Raw genomic sequence first — 15,765 nt, forward strand, 5'->3', positions numbered from 1 at the left:
AGCTGCCAATTGTTTCATTCGAATCCATGAAGACAGAAGAGATTACTGTCGACACTTCTGATCTCAGTACAGATCAACAATATCTCATTCAAGCTTACCGGGCTGTTACAACAGGTCCACTGTGATGACTCACTGGCCACATCGCAACCCGGTCAATATGTCATACTCTCGTTGGCTCACGACTGCTGATAGACGTCTCCGACTCTACATGGGTAAAGAAAATCCATCAGATAAATTTGTGACTATCATCCAAATTCATCATCGCGACAGTGTATGCTCCAATGTGGTTCAGAATCATATGCAATCCCTCAGTAACAAAAGCTTTCCAAACATCTTCATGAAACAATCGTCAGAGTTGGAAAACTGGACGGCAGAACACAAGGTTTAGTAAAACCAGTTTATTCAACAGAAAATGCATACTTCACCATAAGCCCCCATGAAAATATTCTATTAAATATGATTCACGACGAGGAAGGTCACATAAGAGAGCTGGGTTGGAGGAGGGATCTTGAAGGCACGAAGCCTCAGCACCAGATAGTGTGGAGAGCTTTTAAACTGCCCACTCTAAATTTCAACGTTGAATCATATTATGACATGGCTGACTGGCATTCCTTGAAGCTGACACAACCTCCTAGTAATAGGAACATATTCACAGAAATATCATAGAATTCATTCATGCAGGTGATGTTCCACGTTTTCATGCAAAGGATATTGCGTGTCACACTCAAGCAGTGGAACGTTATATCAAGATTATTACCCAGGCTTCTGAGAAAGTTTGTGGGAGAAGCAACCGGGATGGATTTATTCAGTCAACTCTGTTCTCTCGCCAACAAATGCCTCGATTTGAAACCAAATACGGTTTAGCACATAAATAGTCCCAGCAGTTGTAGAAATGTGGTTGGGCTGGAAATTAGGACGGAACTCGAAATGCAGCCACCTCCTCGTGGTCAGTTCTGGAGTTATTTTTTTCCTTAATATAAATGAGAACAAAATAAGCAAAGAGCTGTATGTGAAATTCTATTCAATTAAATAACAGCTTCAAAACAGAAAAAAATATATATTCTGAGTTCTGGCAAGCGGTCATCAGATGCAGTGTTTGGTGACCAAGTTCCTGGAAAGTAAGTAATATTGATTTTAATTGGGAGATGGAAGATATTATTGTATATTGATGTCCCTTTGGACAAATGATACTTATAGGCCTTTAGTTTTCCATATTATACATACCCCTAAATTACAGACACATGGTAGAATTTTAGGAATGTTTTACAAAACTACTGAAAAAATCCGTTTTTACTTTCATTTTTTTTCAGACGACTTGAGGCAGTAAGAGACATCATTCCATCATCCATCATCAGTTAGTCTCTGCATGTTTCATTTACAAGGTATAACACCAGTTTTCGGCAGTGCCCAAAAGGAAAATACATCTAAATATCAAATCGGGGTATATCACATCTGTTGCCTATTTTCGAGGGTAAATTTTCAAACTTCAGTCAGCTTGGGGCGGTAAAAGATATCATCGGAGAGCAAAAATGCTTTTAACACAATTTTTTTCTCAGGAAATGACAACTTTTCCGCACTACCCCCATCAAAAAATCGAAGAAAGTATAAAAACGCTCCACCTTCATATATATATATATATATATATATATATATATATATATATATATATATATATATATATATATCATCAGCAGTTACAGCAGTTTGAGTGTCCACCTGGAGGATCGGCCTATCCCTACCGAAGTCGGGACGATAGAGCCAACGTATCTCTACCAAGTAGCTTAGGCTGTCTAGGGCAGAGATTGTATGTAGGGTGAGAAGTGCTTGTAAGTGTAACTGTTGTGTTGGAATGGCTTTGGATGTGTGTGTAGTCTGTGAACCAAGTATAATCGGCTCTGCGCAAGCCAACTGGGTGCAAGCATAACATTATAGTATGCGACACTGGTTCAACCACACCACCCCTTGTGTACTCCAATGCAGTACGTGGCCATAGAAGGAACGCTCCCAAAGTGTTTACCCTAGCGGGAAGCGGAACCCACGTTCCTTCAGTGTACGAAAATGCACACTTTACCACTGAGGCTCCATATATATATATATATATACCGTATATATATATATATATATATATATATATATATATATATATATATATATATATATATATATATATATATATATATATATATATTATGCATGTATGTATATGAATGTGTATGTATACGTATGTGTACATATATGCATGTGTGTGCATACGTATGTGTATGCATATACAGTATATATGCATAAATATGTGTCAGTATGTTTACGCTTAGGTATATATATATATATATATATATATATATATATATATATATATATATATATATATATATATATATACACAATATGTGTGTGTGTGTGTGTATGTGTGTGTATAAGTGTTGTATATGTTTATGAATATGTATCCATTTGTATATGTATGTATATGTATCAGTTATGTTTATTTTTTTTTAAATGGATAATGAATGGAAGAAGGAAAAACAAAGGGAAAAAAAATAAGTCCAAGGGCCTAAAAGGCATCCTCCATTCATAAAATACCCATCACAACTGGACTTGAACTGAAGTGGATCAAATATTTATGGGAAACAACTCCCAAGAAGCGAATTCAGAGAGTAATAGATTCTGGGGATAAAAATGAATTTTGATAAGCAGAGATTCTGCATTGCGAGGGAGATAGTGTGGAATTCATAGGCGCTCCCAGCTGCCCGAGTATTTCGGGAGAAAAATGTGAAGGGGAGGAACAATAGAAACCAGTTTGTCTGAACACTTACGGTAAAAATATCTATATAAAATAATGCTAAAAGAAGCAACATCTCTACATACTGATAAAGGAGGGAAGGTCTTGCTTGATGGCAGGATTAGTTGAATTAATCTAATGTGGCTTTATTTTGAATTTCTGTCCAACTGCCTCAGAAATGCAAACTGCTCCACATCCACTCCACAGTGGTGAACAGTATTCGATCTGAGAACGCACATGACTTTTGTATATTGTGGCCATCTGCTCATCAGGGAAGAACTCACGAACTCTCTATATAAGTCCTAGTTTTTTAGAAACATTTTTAGCAAGGGATTTAACATAAGCTGTCCAGCTTAGGTTGGGGTTTAGAGTAACACCTAGAATATCAATTGTAGTAGATATGGGAATACTGACATCATTTAAAATTATGTGAGAGTCTCAGGGATTCTGTTGGAGAAATTAATGTATTTAGTTTTCTGACCATTAAATGAGACCAGATTTTGTTTGTTCCCATTGATTAATTTTAGAACGGTCCTGGTTCAGAGAAATAGCTGTGTTTATTTGGGATTTTGGCAATATCAAATTGTGTAAAGGAGGTACTAAATGTGAAAGAACTATGAAGGGTCGAGTCATCAGCATTAAGAGTGTATTGGGTTGTGTGTGACAGATAGAAGGTCATTTATATGAATGAGAAAGAGGGTTGGTGCCAAAACTGATCCCTGAGGTACGCCAGCATTTATGGAATGAAACTGAGAATGAATTCCATCTACCATGACATGTATTTTTCTATTATGAAGGTAAGAAGAAATTAGAGGAACCAGTGATGCAAGGGGCCATAGTGTGAACATCCTAGACAATAGGGCCTGGTGCTATACTTTGTCAAATGCTTTTGAAATATCAAGTGCTATTGTGTGTATTTCACCGTGTTTGGTCTATTGTTTTGTTAATCTGATGGGTTAGAAGGCAAAGAATGTCTAGCAGTTGAACGTTCTTGTCTAAATCCTAATACTGCCGATCATTGATTAATTTACTGATTTCAAGATGCTTGATTATGTGTTTGTTAATTAGAGTCTCCAAGAAAACTTGCCAAGAATGGAAGTTATTGCAATTATGGTCTATAGTTTTGATGGATCAAGTTGACCCTTTTTAGGAACAGGATGAACTCATTTGCTTCTTTCCAAGAGGCTGGAAAACTTGAGGGTACGGATGCATAGAGTGGAAAAATTTTGCCAATACAGGAGCCAACAAAGAGGGAGCAATTTTTAAGTACTATTGAAGGAATTTCATCTGGACCAGTAGCTTTTGCTCTGCTGAGAGATTCTGTAATACAGCTTGTAATGTTACCTGGTGTGAATCATGAAAGGAGGTATTTGAGGGGAATCAAAATCAGGTACAGGAATATTGTAATTTTCTGTATTTAGGGTTAAGATTGTTGAAAAAATGTCAACAAGAAGTTTGGCTTCTCCACGTGGGTCACTTACTAGATTTCCACTGGGGGACTGTAAAGGTGAAATGGAAGAGGAGAGTAGTAGGAAGATTAGTTTTGAATGAATTAAGGGTTGACCAAAATATTTTGTTATCATTATATATATATATATATATATATATATATATAAATACACACACACACACACACACACACACACACACACACACACACACACACACACACATATATATAGATAGATAGATAGATAGATAGATAGGTAGATATCATCATCATCAGCCATTACAAGTCCACTGCTGAACAAAGGCGTCCCCCAACCTTCTCCACGAATTTCTTGACTGAGCTAATCTTTGTCATGTTTTTCCTGCAAATTTCTCTATCTCATCTCTCCACCTCCTGTCTGGCCTTTTTCTGCTACGCTTACCATCTCCTGGTGTCCAGTCAGTCAACCTCTTGCTCCATCGATTATCTCTTATTTTTGCTACATGGCCTGCCCACCTTCAATTTCTGTTCTTTTATAACTTCTATAATATCTTTGACTTTTGCCTCTGCTCTCTCACCCAAGTTGATCTTTTCCTTGTCTCTTAAAGATATTCCCCAACGAATTGCACCTTTCCATTGCTCTCTGATAACGAATTCATTTATTTTTCATCGATTTTGTCAGTTTCCAAAGCTCACTGTAACCCTAAGTCATAGTTAGGAATTATACATTCGTTATATACTATTCGTTTCATACAACCTGGCAAGCTACATTTCATAATGTCCCTATGTTTACCGAAAGCTTTCCCATCCAATTGTAATGCGTCTTTTTATTTCGCTATCATTATCTTTTGTTAATTTAAGTATTTGTCCCAGGTAATTGTATTCCTCGACTTCTTCAATAATTTCTTCCACTTATCTCTATGACGCTCTTTTGGTGTTTGAGGATTAAACATTAGTTTTATTCCGGTTCATCTTTAGCCCTACTTTGAGACTTTCTTTGTTCAGGTCATTTAACATTTCTTGCAATGCTCTCAGCTTTTTCCGAGATTAGGATAATGTCATCTGGAAATCTTAAATGACTTAGTTTTTTCTCCATCTACAGTATGTTTACTCCTTTGTTTTTTTTTTCTCAGTCTAAGCTTTCTGAAAATTCATTCTAGGCATGCTTTAAATAGGTTTGGTGAAACTGTATCTCCCTGACGCACGCCCTTCTTAATTTTTTTCGAGTCTTTATGTAATTTAACTATAGCAGTTCCCTCATTATCTATGTTTTTGAGCTGTTTTACAATGCGTTCTTTTACTCCTTGTTCTCGCAATTATTTTTATAATTGCTAGGCGCTCCTCTGCATGAAAAGCCTTTTCGCGTAATTAACAAAACCTAAACACATTGTGGTTTATTATATTCTGCAGTTTCCTCAGTTACCTCATTCATTGTGTGGGAAGATGACTAGTAGCTGAATACCCGCTTTGGAATCCTGCCTGGTATTTCACGAGGTTGGTTTTCTTCCAATTTCTTTGTTATTCTGTTGTAATGAAGAGTTTGTAAACTGCTGACAATAAGCTGATGGTCGATAGTTACTTTAATTAGATCTTTTTGAGTTGCCTTTTTTGTAGTGCAAAAATAGCTATTGCAATGCATCATATATTTTTTTTTACACAGTATATAAGTAGGCAGGCCTGTTTTGTACAACCTCTCCTGCAACCAACAACAAATCTGCTACTATTCCATCTTCTACCGGAGCCTTCCCTCTTTTCATACTTTTAAGAGAAATTTTTACTTCGTCTGGTGTTACAGTACGTCCGGTATTTCACTTACGTCAACGGAAAAGTTAGCTATTGGTACTACTGTCCTTGATGCATACATTTGTTTGTAAAATTCTTCAACTCTCTTCGCCATCTTATATCTGCATTTAATGATTTCACCATTTTTGTCTTTCAGTGACACAGTTTGTTGCATTCCTAGTGCCATTTTACTTTGGACCTGTTTCAGACTTTTTCCTTTTTGGATGGTTTCTTTGATGTAATCGATGTCTCTCTCTCTCTCTCTCTCTCTCTCTCTCTCTCTCTACTTAGCTCTGCCTCACGTTGATAAGCTTATTTAATCCCGCTCGTACTATTTCGTCTTTGTTTTTACTTCTATCTCCTATCTCTCTCTCTCTCTCTCGCTCACGTGTGTGTGTGTGTGTGTGTGTGTGTGTGTGTGTGTGTGTGTGTGTGTGTGTGTGTGTGTGTGTGTGTGTGTGTGTGTGTAGGCCTATGTGTGTTTTTTAATACGAATATGTTTCAGGTAATGTTTGTTGCTGTCCTCGGTACTGGGAGTGTTATTGGGTGTGCTGTTGCTGTGGTGCTGGAGATTGTCACCGGGATTTACAAGGATGTTGATCGATCCCCAACACCACCACATCACCGCCTCACATGTTGTGTGTTTTATAGATATTCTGAGATACCGCACCACGATTTACTGTTACATTATTCTGATGTATTTTTCATCTTTTCCTTAACTTCAGGCGATATTTCAAACACAGCTGCTGAATGGGAGGGAATACATAATAGGCTGTTATATATTCCTCATTACTCATTCAGTAAGATATGTCTATCCTAAGCTGGTCACTTAATCTCCTGGGAGTATCAAGGAGGAACAGTAAAGTACGTCTAATTGGTAGTAGAATGAAAGACAGGAGATATTTTCCTTCTCAAAATGCAAAATATATGTAAAATTTTATTAAAACTGGATGTAAATCGAAGACAAGTCACAACACATACAACTATCGTGATAATGTCTTTTGTGTCTCTGGATTATATGCTGTGAAATTCCATTATAAAATTATCAAATAAAACTATTAGTATTTATCTCCTTATATAAACAGTAGACGTCTCAGTTATGTGTTATTTTAGTTAGGGTATATAAACTATTTGCCACATGCATAAAAAAAACTGCTTGGTATGAAATGTTTTAATACCGGTTATGGACATAGGAAAGTAGGCTGTACTTGAGGACTAGCCGTACACCTGCGACACACTAGCTGATGGCTGGTCCTTTGCAGCCCTCATTAATTATCTGCCTACTATCTTTCGTGTAAAGGGTTGGAATTATCACATTCAGATCTGGAAACCAGGTATTTATTGAGGGAGATTGGAATCAGCTCATCGGGTCAGATGCGGGGAGAGGGAATGGGTCCATTATCATGTGGTAGAGGTTAGCACCAGTTAACTGCTATTGGGCCCTGCTGCTGATGTCGTTGTATTGCATTGCGCAGTTGACCGTCGTGCAGTGAGGAGCGGTTCTTCCTCTCCTTAGAGGATCAGACACGAGTTACTGTGTATGTGTGGATGAGTAATTTGGTGAACGTGTTGTCCTGTCTCGGCTAACCCTCCTGTGAGGGTAAACGCCAAGGCGCTTAGATAGACAGATAGACAGTGAAAACGAAGTGTGCATTTAATGACAAAAGCTAGTATAATTTTTTGGTCATGGTATGTTTTCCCAATGTTTTGTTTCAGACGGGGAGGCAATTTGTATCTGAACTCTGGTGACCTTCTCACAGATCACTGACCTCACCATCGTATTTTTCTATATTTTTTGCTCCATCACTTTTCACGTTGCTATCTTTTGGAAAAATTGTGCATTTTTTGTTCTAATAGAGATGTTTACCTACCTTATCAAGCATTTTTTTTTTTTTTCCAGGTACCATTATATAAGACACCTGTAAAACTACCCTCCAACATACTTAAGTTTAGCACTGCTGCATAATTGCAGATAAATAACTTGTTACACATATACTAACAATACTGCATTTCTTGTGCATTGCAAGATATTCCCTGTGCATTCCCTCAGCTAACTTCTGGTACTGTGGTCTGGCACCTTTCAAAACTGCAGCAGATGATCAAAAGCCAAAGGAACTGTGGACTTCGACATCTGAACTTCTGGTACTCCTCTTTTTGCTTCTGGTGTTTGCTTCTTTCATTATAACCATGTTGAAAATCCCTATACTGATTGATCTTGCCCAGCTACATCTTAGGGAACCGGAATCACGTTGCACCAATAACTGGGAACTCTGTGCTCTCTGCCAAAGTAACAACAGGGGAAGCTTTGCAGTGCCCATCCAGTTCCAAGCAACACATCAGTCACTGACTAAGTATCTACTTGGAGTTTCAGGAACCTGGACAAATACTAGCTGAGTTGGATCTGGATAAACTGGATGATGGGGAACGGCACAGAAGCTCTACAGTGATGACCAACTGGGCCCAACTGCACAAGACTTGTCAGTTAAAATATAATCAAGCAATACTGCAGCGATGACTGAAGTCAGCGGTAGAGGTTGCATCAGTCTGATGCATCAAAGTTCACACAAGCTCTGCAAATAGCCATTTCAAGACTAAGAAGAACTGGCGTGCATTTCTTTCAACAACTGGCCAAATGAAATTCCAAAGTGCCCCATAAGGGGCAGCAAAACAGTTAGGACTATGAATATCAGAAAGACTGCCTAGGAGACGTCTCAATAGATACTGGAGCTGCTTGCCAAGCAAGTTACACCAGTCCTTGAAGCGAAAATATCACCACCATTGTGTGGCTCTGTATGAAAGCAAGACAAGCTGCATTAAAGAATGAGTAGAATGATGAAGGGGCTCCAGCTGCATTGTAATTGCCTCTGCAGGAGTTGTTGGCCTTCATGGACGAAACACGAGTCGATAACTATGTCCCCAGTATGCAAACCTGCAGACCTCGGTAGACCTGTACAAAACTTAGGGCTTGAGAAAACGTTGCAACGTAACCCATACATTACTGGGACGCGGCAGTTTCTGAGCAACGCAGGTGGCATGGAAACATATCGCTGCAACTGACATAATGTTCACTTTTGATGGCTCAGTGTCTTTTAGTCCTGGTGAACATGGTCCTGGATGGGGTGGACATCAAGCACCAGACTCAGCTGGTGGAAAGAACTATAACCAATCTATGCAGTTCATAAGAAGATAGTGCTCTGCTCTCCTACCTAGTCTGATTTAACAAATTTCACTCCACGTTCTCACCAGAATGCAGACACATACTTGTTTCTGCATGTGTCAGACACTGTTCAGAGGGGTTGCAATGTGACCCTGTACCGTAGACACTGGCGTTGCTGTACTAGCCCTGACAATATTTAGGAAGATCGAGAAAAAAAAAAAGAGGATTGATCTTGATACAGGCACCAGCTTCAGATACCATTGCTCCACACGCTAACAGACTGTGACACAGTCTTGGCAGTTGTCGGAAGAGGAAAGAAAACTTTATGGAAAACTTGGAAGGGTTTCCTTGAAGTGACCGAGGTAAGAGTCCATGAGGATACCAGGTAATGTGAGTGAGTTGTCCAGGTCACTTGTAAAGCACTTTGTGGTGTTCATACACGGCAGGACCAGCGAAACCGTGGAGGTGAAAGAAGCAAGAAAACAGCTTTTCACTCAGAAATCTATAAACCTGAAGAACATCCCACCCATGAAGGCTGTGCTGAAGCAACACGTCAGGCAGACTACCTATCAGGCCAGTGTCAAAAACGTTGCTTTAGTGGGGCTAAATAAAGGAAGCACCGGGATGGTAGCCACTGCAAACCACCCTTCCAGAAGCCTCACAGAGCTGCAACGGACGTATCCAGTGTGGTTGCAAGAAAGGATGTGTTAGGCACTCTAAGTCCAAAAAGGCTGCCCTCAGGTGTCCAGCCCTGTGCTCAAGCACAAGAGACTGCTAGGCTTAGAAATAACATACATGATCTTATTGAACTGATGATGTCATCGTAAGAGGTGTTAATAGACGCCGACGTGAGTGTCTCAGCAACATTGCTTAGGCAGATAGAGCACATCCTAATTATACCTTGTGTGAAATATATCAATATCTATCTATCTATCTATCTATCTATCTATCTATATATATATATATATATATATATATATATATATATATATATATATATATATATATATATATATATATTTGGTTCCTCTTTCGTTTCTTTTGTTTTCTTATTTACTTTCTTACAACAGAGCTTTCAGCACTTTTATGTAATATGTGTGTAATTAGAGTGTATCAGTAAAGTATAACTAATGTATAATGCTATTATGCTTGGGAGAAATATGAAATTTGACAGCCTGAAATTTCTTCATCCTCTTCCTAGTCCTAGTTGTTAAATTTGATGTCCCTTCACATCTGATAATAAGTTTCATGACTTAGAAATACTGGATAAAATTTTGTTTTAATCTTAAAATGCACAGTACCTTCCATGTATGACCTTACCTACCCCACTAATTAGGGTGTTTGTATTACCGTAGCTGCTGATGGGCTCAGAATGAGAATCAATGAACACGGTGACGTCGAATGTAAATTAACACACTATCCCTGCAACTTCCGGGATTGAACCCGGGACAAAGCAATCCCCAGCTAACTGGGCTTTCAACTCTACTACCACCTTCCACAAAACAAATGGATCTCTGTAACGCTAGCATTGCCGCCAGTACAGAAAAAAAAAAAAACTTACTGGCATTCAGAAGTAAGAACATGATTGGGTTTCATCAAATGGCTTACCATAAGGATACGCCTATGGTGCTTGATGTACAGATCTGTTAGCTAATACTCTGTATAGACAACAAACGTGTTTTTTTTTTTGTACCTAAGAATTCCGGTAAAGGGAGGATTATTTCAAGCAGAGCAGGAGTGTTCTGTGACTGGCAGGCAGTGTTTATATAAGTACCGCGGGAGGGGGCTCAGCACTCAGTGTTTAGCTGCTGCTTCAGTCTGAGAGTCCCTCATTCGCCTCACCTGCTTGTGCGCCTTCACCGTGAGTCATGTGGCTCTGTGTTGCTACACACCTTGTTGTCTGTCATTTGTCACCCTGGTGTTACACATATTGTCAGCCATGTGGTACCGTGATTTTGTTGTCAGTCATTTGGCACCGTGTTGTTTCGTACTTTGTGGTCAGCCATGTGGCACCGTGCTCCTACACATTTTGTTGTCAGTCATTTGGCACCGTGTTGTTACATACTTTGTGGTCAGCCATGTGGCACCGTGCTCCTACACATTTTGTTGTCAGTCATTTGGCACCGTGTTGTTACATACTTTGTGGTCAGCCATGTGGCACCGTGTTGCTACACATTTCGTTGTCAGTCATGTGGCACCGTGTTACAACATACTTTGATGTCAGCCATGTGGTACTGTTTTTGCTACACATTTCGTTGTCAGTCATATGGCACTGTGTTACAACATACTTTGATGTCAGTCATGTGGCACATTGTTGTTATGCACTTAGTTGTCAGTCGTGTGGCACCTTTTTGCCACACATTTTGTTTTCACTCAAGTGGTGTAGATATAATCCAGTCTGAGACAGATTTACGCTTCAGTCAGATATACAGTCTGATCCCACTGTAATTCTGTATAATAAGTTACTAATCGTTGAAAAGGTCCTGATTATGAATGATTTATCCTTTGGAAGTTTTTACAGACGATGAGCAAGGGACACTGGCATTTATTTCGATTATAGGGGGAAATGCCTTCCGTGACTAAAAATTACTTAATGCTGAGAAAAGCGAGGGCCGGCACTGAGGGATGTGAACTGATACTACTTGTTGTATATAAACATTAAAGAAGGTAAAATATTAATTAGGTATCACGAAGAAAAATAACAGATAATTTGTTACTTGTAGCCAGTTCTGGCACCATTCCGTTTTTACACTTGCACTCCTTTTACAAGAGGAGGTTTATACGTTGACTCAATTTAACATTTCCGATGTAATATTTTCTGCAGTTTCAGTTTACATGTTTATACAAAAACTGCATTATCAGTTTAAAGACAAAAAGAATTTTTAACAATAACTGTCGATTTTGTTCTGGATTTTTCCGAAAAACCTGAACTGTAAGAGGGGATGGTTACATAGAATATTCCCTCTGACCCAGATACGAGGGGGGTACTACTGTATTATCCCGATCCACCCCATGTTATACGCCTCTTGACTAGGGGTATAATTCTGCTTATTTTTGTAGATGGATTTATGGACACTGAAAGTGGGTATTTGTTACCTGTCGATTCATATGTCCGCATGTGTTCAAGGCCTGTTTGTTCAAAATGATAATATACAAGGACTTACACACCCAGTCATACAAAGGAACATTAGTTTCATGCAGTACCGTCACTATACGTACCCGTTCGTTCGTACATGATGAGCATGAAGAATGGTAATTTCTTGCAGTCATCCTCTCATCAAGGAGAACATTTGGTTTTAGAATGAATTTCATACGACTCTCACCAGACAGTTTTATTGCATATAGACTGCTTGAAGATTTTGTGTAATCAAGTTTCGACTATTGTAACCAAAGTAATATACTGTACATCTTTATGCAGCCATGTGATTGTATTTTTCTTTTAAAGTACAGATATGTGGTAGAATTTTTGATGACCTATCTGATCATCCCCTAATGTGTTCGCTGGCACGACTTTCTGTTCATGTAAAGTGACAACTAGTACTAACAGGCTGTCAAACTTTAAACTCTTATACACTGTATAATAATAAACGAAAACACTAGGAAATAAATTAACAGCAAAAACTTAACTCTCTCTCTCTCTCTCTCTCTCTCTCTCTCTCTCTCTCTCTCTCTCTCTCTCTCTCTGTATCTATTTGTCTGTCTATCTGTCTATATCAATAGAGAGACAAACAAATGGACTGACAGATAAATACAGAGAGTTATTGACAGATGTGTATAGATAAAGATACTTATAGATACGTCCACTTACAAACATTAACTTGCTTTAGTGTTCGAAAATAATGAAGTAATAAGAAGTGACAAAACAGAATGGGGAAAATAGCATACTTGATACAGTACCTCACAGCACGTACATGCGTGTGCAGATTTATTCATTTACACAGTAACTCTACACCAGAGAGTCAACAAATAGCTGGAACAACACACACACACACACACACACACACACACACACACACACACACACACACACACACACACACACACACACATAATGAGCATATTGAAGGAACCCTCAGAGGAAATCTGTAATAAAGACATAGAGGAACACAAAAGGCTAGGGAGATATGAGAGAAATAAATCAAGGCCACTGAAAGTAACCTTCCAGAGTGTGAACACTGTGAAGGCAATACTAAAAAATGCAAAGAAACTCATAGAAAAGGAGGAATTTTAAAAAGTGTGGATAGAACGATGCCTAACTCAAGAGGAATTGGGACTACTAAAAGAGAAGAGGAGGAGGTAAAAACAAAGAACAAGGGAAGATTAGAAGAAAAGACTACGTTTTATTACAAAGTAATTGGACTGCAGGTAAGAAAGTGGTACATAACCAACAGGAAACAGAAAGGAGGAAGGTAGTAGACTCAAGTCATGGCAAGTATGTAAACAAGATGGTTAGGTTGGTGTACTTAAATGAAGATGGAATGGTATTAAACTTATTAGAGATAGGAGACTATATCAAGGAAAAGGAACCACACATTAACTGCCAAACTGAAACAAAATTAACCCTAAAGATATCAAACGATACCCTAAAATTAGAGGCATGCAATATATGGAGATGAGAAAGAAAGTTAAGAAAGGGAGGAGGAACTATTATCTTAAAGAAAAATCTGCAAGTCAAAGAAATAAAACTAGATATACCCTCCCAAGTAGAACTGATTGCAATGGAATTTAACATATATGAAGGGAACTTAATTGTGGCAAATTTATACATGCCACCTGGGAAAGAGGCGAATATGAAGACCTTATAGAAAGTACAATGCAGAGTTTAACCTGTCACGTCACGAGCTATTTCTGCACCTTCGACACCCCCCAATCCCGAGCTATTTTGGATTTTTTTTTTGGCTAAACCTTCCGCTTTTGTTAAGAAACAAAGTAAAATCACCAAGAAAGGGCTTACCGTGGTCCATAAGTGGTCGGAACAGGTGAGGTCCCCTGTGCCAGGTATCGTATTGTATCATTGACGTGTGAGTCGCTCAGATTTTCTATGATATGTAATTTTGGGAGAAACCACAAACAACACCTCTACATTTATTGAATTTGAACTAATAAACAATAAGAATAACAATATAACGGTTTTCATTAACATATATATGAAAAATAAGCACTGTACCTTCGTACGAGCATAGCGAGTTGGGTCAGAGTGGTAACACGCTATGTGCTAAGTTTCTTGTCTCCGTCAACATATCATTTTTTCTACTTGTATACAACTGTTTCAATGCCATTTTACCATTTTGTACTGTTTGTAAATGTTTTCAGTTGTGTTCATTCATTACGATGACATGTAGCACAACTATAGCGCACATCTGCTTACTCAGGCACTCGCAATGACTCGTATTTCAACATACCATATTGTTTTATTAATTTCATAGTATTGTTTTCTTTACATTGAACCTTTCCTCCACCACTGTAAATGTTTTCAAGTATTTACATTCATTACGAGGGCATTTAGCGAAATGTTAGCGCGTATTCACGTAACAAGCACAATCTCTACCACTCGTGTTTCAACTTCTACTTTATTTCTTCAGTTCCTTATATACTTCCCCACTTACATTACACCCGTTTACACCCAATACTGCACAATATATATTTACGGGCCTTATTTCTTCAACTGAGCATCAGAATATCGCACCAAAATACCCTAGCAATGAATGTTTCAACTAAGATAATACTCATACACTTACATACTAATTTCCCACTTATATTACACCCGTTTCCACTTGTATACTCCTATTTACATATATACGGGCCTTATTTATTTCAATGAGCGTCAGAAAATCGCACTTTTATACACTTGTTAGGAATATTTTGACTTAGAAAAAATATGATCACTTACAAATATTGCAACAAATATTACACCCGTTTGCATTTTTCATACAAATATTTACATATTTACTGGCCTTATTTATTCCACTGAGCATCAGATTATCACATCAAAATATCCTCACTAGGTATCTTTCCACTTAGATCATATTTATACACTTACATAATAATTTTCCACTTATATTACACCCGTTTCCACTTACATACTACTATTTACAGATCTACGAGCCTTATAATTACACTAAGCATGTGTTTGTCGCATTTATTTCTGAGTATCAGCGTCATATTGCATTCACACCATATCAGAAGTGCATCAAGGTGTGATACTCACTAAAACAGGGGTGAATGCAGAGACCCACGTCACACTCTACGCACTCATAAAGGGTGTCTTTTCTCTGAGTGGTGGGTCTCACCCGGGAATTACTACCTACGTGACACCTGCGTTGGGGCCTAGGTCTATTTGGCTGGGGAGGTATAGGAGTGGGGAAATCGTGGGCGGATATTCTCAGGGAGTTTGGGCGGTAGGGGCAGTGCGTGTGCGGTGTTGGGGCCTTTCAACCGCATACCGGGCAAAAATCTCTCGTGTTAGCTCCCTCACAAACCCTACAAAGGTTTCCTGAACTCCTGTTGTGGTGGCAATTCAGGGTTGTTCAATCTGTACATGGATGGGGTAATAAAAGAGGTACAAGGTAGGGTAGTGGATGTTGGAGTGGCCCTGGTGAGACAGGGTAGTGTTTGGAAACT

This window comes from Coenobita brevimanus, chromosome 8 (genome assembly GCF_032717465.1).
Source record: "Coenobita brevimanus isolate Jiangsu-jjx chromosome 8, ASM3271746v2, whole genome shotgun sequence".
NCBI lineage: Eukaryota > Metazoa > Arthropoda > Malacostraca > Decapoda > Coenobitidae > Coenobita > Coenobita brevimanus.